At 46.7% G+C, this 5,339-nt stretch overlaps 1 non-coding gene across 1 annotated transcript; it reads right to left on the reverse strand.

Annotated features, from left to right (window-relative positions):
* Positions 1-4,503: 4,503 nt before the first annotated feature.
* trnak-cuu lies at positions 4,504-4,576 on the reverse strand. Its single transcript has one exon. It is a non-coding gene; the product is annotated as a tRNA-Lys (tRNA).
* Positions 4,577-5,339: the final 763 nt, after the last annotated feature.

Below are 5,339 nucleotides of genomic sequence, written 5' to 3' on the forward strand. Positions count from 1 at the left end.
CGCTTGGGTGGGGCTCATGGCCTTGGAGGCGGGGCAGTTCTTTCTTACGTGCCCCACCTCCTTACAGGCATGGCACTGCACGCCCTCCGCGGTCCAGAAGACCCGATAGGCGGTCCCCTCAAAATTAACTGAGAAGGCCCCCTCCAGGCACTCCTCCCGGGCCAAGCGGACGAAAACTTGGCGCCGGAAGGAGTACACGTGGCGGAGGGCCGAGTCTTTGAGGCCGAGCGGGACTGGCGCAACCCCTGACCTGACCTCCCCCAGCTTATTAAGGTGGGGGAGGAGGAGCCACATGGTATAAAAGGCGGGACATTTGAAATAACAATCTTCTGGGCGGTGGCCTCAAGGGGATCCACCGCCAGAAAAGTCCCGCCCACAGTGAGCCCCTTCTGCAGGGCGAGTTGCACCGCCCGCTCGGACCTCAAGAAAAAGATGGCCCTCCCATACATCTTTGAGGCCGCGACAATGGCTGAGGGGCTGACAACCCCAGCCATAACCTTTACACAGGCCTCAAAAGTCATCTCAGGGTGAGCGTAGCATTTTACCCCGAGGGCCCTGGTGAGGAGTCAGAATGGCGACAGGGCAGCGGGAGCAGCAGGAGCTGCAGAAGCAACCACCCCCGCATAGGTCTTTTTTGTAGGCCCTACCACCGGTGACAAAGCCGCCTCCACATTAGCCCTCCAGGGCCCGGCCACAGGAGATGTTGAACTGGCCTTAGGGCCAGAGCCACGCCCACCCTGGGAAGGATTGGCCATTTTTTATTTTAAATTATATATTTTTTTTAAATATACAATGTTCCTCCCTAGGGAGAGAGGTAGTAATAACCTCCCCTTTTTGTACAGGAGAGGAGAGGAGGGAGAGGAGTGAAGGACAGGGAGGCACAGGAGGGGAAAGGGAAGAGTCCAGGTGGGTGTCTCCAATGAAAGGTGGACGCTGGGTGGGGGCCTGATGATCTTCTTGCAGGGGGAGGCGATGTCTTCACCAGCCACCGCTGGCCTTACTGGGAAAGGGCTGGGTGGGGCGGGGGGGGGGTAGCAGAAAGGTGGTTTTAACCACAAACCCCCCTCTCTTCCTTCCCCAAACCTTCCAGCAGTCTTCTTTCCTCCCCCTACAAAACACAGTCTTTTACTGCCCCCACCTTACACAAACAATAACGTTGGACACCCACCTAGGATGTTGTTTTGAGACACAGTCCTGGCCTCCTGGCCTTCCTGTCCTGAAGCAGCAACAGAAGCTGTTCTTCTTCTCTCCCTCTCTCTCCTTTTGCTTCACAGGGGCAGGTCCAGCAGCAGCTGCAGCAAACACCCTCAAGTCCAGGAGCAGCAGCAGCAGCAAACACCCTCGAGTGCAGGAGCAGCAGCAGCAAACACCCTCAAGTGCAGGTCCAGCAGCAGGAGCAAACACCCTCGAGTGCAGGTCCAGGAGCAGCAGCAAACACCCTCGAGTGCAGGTCCAGCAGCAGCAGCAAACACCCTCAAGTGCAGGTCCAGCAGCAGCAGCAAACACCCTCAAGTGCAGGTCCAGCAGCAGCAGCAAACACCCTCAAGTGCAGGGGCAGCAGCAGCAGCAAACACCCTCAAGTGCAGGGGCAGCAGCAGCACACAGCAGAAGCAACCCCAAAGGCAGCAGCAGAAACAGTTGAAACACTGAGGAGCAGCAACACCAACACTACACACCTTATCTCCTCAGTGTCAAGCAACAAACTGAATCCACAATTGCCTCCACAAGATCGTTAAGAAAATGAACTCTTGATAATCTTTTAAATGAAAACCAAATCAACAAAATTGGGATAAATCAGGCACAGCCCCTAATTCAGGTCAGCTGTAAAACCAAGGACAAAGTTTAAAGGAACCTTACAAACTTTAAATCAAAATGTGATTAAAGGGGTCAACAAAACACCCCAGTCCCCGCGGTGCCCACCGAGCACAGAAGGCCTCGAGAGTGTCAGCAGACACCACGTGCTCTCTCTCCAGGGACATCCGGCAGCGAACGTAGCCGCGGAAGAGGGACAAACAATCGGGCGGGACTCCCCCGTTGATCGCCCGCTGCCTGGACCTGTTAATGGCCAACTTGGCAAAAGTTAAGATGTAACTCTTTCGAGTACAAACACATTTCCATCTGTTCCTATTCAGATGAAGTTACATTGTCTCGTAGTTTGCCATGGTGAGATTTGAACTCTTGATCTTGGGGGTTACAAACCTACAAACCCAGTACCATAACCACATGGCTATTTAGGCCAAGCCAAATGAGGGCAGAGGCACAGGTGAGACACTTTAGCAGCTGATCAATTGACATGCTGGGATTCAGTAACTCTTGAGTACAAACCTGTTTCCATCTGTTTCAGATGAAGTTACATTGTTTCCTAGTTTGCCATTGTGAGATTTGAACTCTTGATCTTGGGGTTCCAAGCCCAGTACCATAACCACTTGGCATTAATTCCCTGTAACTCTTTCGAGTACAAACCCATTTCCATCTATTTCAGATGAAGTTACATTGTTTCATAGTTTGCCATTGTGAGATTTGAACTCTTGATCTATGGGTTACAAGCCCAGTACCATAACCACTTGGCATTAATTCCCTGTAACTCTTTTGAGTACAAACCCGTTTCCATCTGTTTCAGATGAAGTTACATTGTTTCATAGTTTGCCATTGTGAGATTTGAGCTCTTGACCTTGGGGTTACAAACCCAGTACCATAACCCCTTGGCTATTTAGGCCAAGCCGTTAAGAAGCTGTAACTCTTTCGAGTACAAACCCGTTTCCATCTGTTTCAGATGAAGTTACGTAGTTTCATCGTTTGCCATTGAGAGATTTGAACTCTAGATCTTGGGGTTCCAAGCCCAGTACCATAACCACTTGGCATTAATTCCCTGTAACTCTTTCAAGTACAAACACATTTCCATCTGTTCCTATGCAGATGAAGTTACATTGTTTCATAGTTTGCCATTGTGAGATTTGAAATCTTGATCTTGGGGTTATAATAAGCCCAGTACCCTAACCACTTGGCTATTTAGGCCAAGCAAAATTTTGCAGCGCCCAACATGGCGCTCGAACCCATGACCCTGAGATTAAGAGTCATGCTTTACCGACTGAGCTAGCCGGGAATGTTTGTACAAACCCGTTTCCATCTGTTTCAGATGAAGTTACATTGTTTCATAGTTTGCCATTTTGAGATTTGAACTCTTGATCTTGGGGTTCCAAGCCCAGTACCATAACCACTTGGCATTAATTCCCTGTAACTCTTTCAAGTACAAACCCGTTTCCATCTGTTTCAGACGAAGTTACATTGTTTCATAGTTTGCCATTGTGAGATTTGAACTCTTGATCTTGGGGTTACAAGCCCAGTACCATAACCACTTGGCTATTTAGGCCAAGCCCTAGTTTTTGCCATTGAGAGATTTGAACTCTTGATCTTGGGGTTACAAGCCCAGTACCATAACCACTTGGCTATTTAGGCCAAGCGATATAACTCTTTCGAGTACAAACCCATTTCCATCTGTTTCAGATGAAGTTACATTGTTTCATAGTTTGCCATTGTGAGATTTGAGCTCTTGATCTTGGGGTTACAAACCCAGTACCATAACCACTTGGCATTAATTCCCTGTAACTCTTTCGAGTACAAACCCGTTTCCATCTGTTTCAGACGAAGTTACATTGTTTCATAGTTTGCCATTGTGAGATTTGAGCTCTTGATCTTGGGGTTACAAACCCAGTACCATAACCACTTGGCATTAATTCCCTGTAACTCTTTCGAGTACAAACCCGTTTCCATCTGTTTCAGACGAAGTTACATTGTTTCATAGTTTGCCATTGTGAGATTTGAACTCTTGATCTTGGGGTTACAAGCCCAGTACCATAACCACTTGGCTATTTAGGCCAAGCCCTAGTTTTTGCCATTGTGAGATTTGAACTCTTGATCTTGGGGTTACAAGCCCAGTACCATAACCACTTGGCTATTTAGGCCAAGCGATATAACTCTTTCGAGTACAAACCCATTTCCATCTGTTTCAGATGAAGTTACATTGTTTCATAGTTTGCCATTGTGAGATTTGAGCTCTTGATCTTGGGGTTACAAACCCAGTACCATAACCACTTGGCTATTTAGGCCAAGCCCTAGTTTTTGCCATTGAGAGATTTGAACTCTTGATCTTGGGGTTCCAAGCCCAGTACCATAACCACTTGGCATTAATTCCCTGTAACTCTTTCGAGTACAAACCCGTTTCCATCTGTTTCAGATGAAGGTACATTGTTTCATAGTTTGCCATTGTGAGATTTGAACTATTGATCTTGGGGTTACAAACCCAGTACCATAACCACTTGGCTATTTAGGCCAAGCTGTTAAAAAGATGTAACTCTTTCGAGTACAAACCCATTTCCATCTGTTTCAGATGAAGTTACATAGTTTCATCGTTTGCCATTGAGAGATTTGAACTCTTGATCTTGGGGTTATAATAAGCCCAGTACCCTAACCACTTGGCTATTTAGGCCAAGCAAAATTTTGCAGCGCCCAACATGGGGCTCGAACCCATGACCCTGAGATTAAGAGTCTCATGCTTTACCGACTGAGCTAGCCGGGAATGTTTGTACAAACCCGTTTCCATCTGTTTCAGATGAAGTTACATTGTTTCATAGTTTGCCATTGGGAGATTTGAACTCTTGTTCTTGGGTTCCAAGCCCAGTACCATAACCACTTGGCATTAATTCCCTGTAACTCTTTCAAGTACAAACCTGTTTCCATCTGTTTCAAATGAAGTTACATTGTTTCATGGTTTGCCATTGTGAGATTTGAACTCTTGATCTTGGGGTTACAAACCCAGTACCATAACCACTTGGCTATTTAGGCCAAGCGATGTAACTCTTTCGAGTACAAACCCATTTCCATCTGTTTCAGATGAAGTTACATTGTTTCAAAGTTTGCCATTGTGAGATTTGAACTCTTGATACTCTTTTTTCTTGAGTAAACCTGTTTCCATCTGTTTCAGATGAAGTTACATTGTTTCATAGTTTGCCATTGTGAGATTTGAACTCTTGATCTTGGGGTTACAAACCCAGTACCATAACCACTTGGCATTAATTCCCTGTAGTCCTACTAATTTTCCTCTTCAGATAATTATCCAATTTCCTTTTGAAAGCTATGATTGAATCTGCCTCCACCACACTCAGCTGGTGAGTTCCAGATACTAACCACTTGCTGCATAAAAAAAGGTTTTTCCTCATGTCACCGTTGTTTTTTTTCGCCGTTCAGCTTAAATCGGTGTCCTCAGGTTTTTGCCCCATCTGCCAATGGGAACAGTCTATCTACCCCTATCTACCCCTCAGGGTTTTGAATATCTCTGTCAA

This window comes from Carcharodon carcharias, chromosome 9 (genome assembly GCF_017639515.1).
Source record: "Carcharodon carcharias isolate sCarCar2 chromosome 9, sCarCar2.pri, whole genome shotgun sequence".
Classification (NCBI taxonomy): Eukaryota; Metazoa; Chordata; class Chondrichthyes; order Lamniformes; family Lamnidae; genus Carcharodon; species Carcharodon carcharias.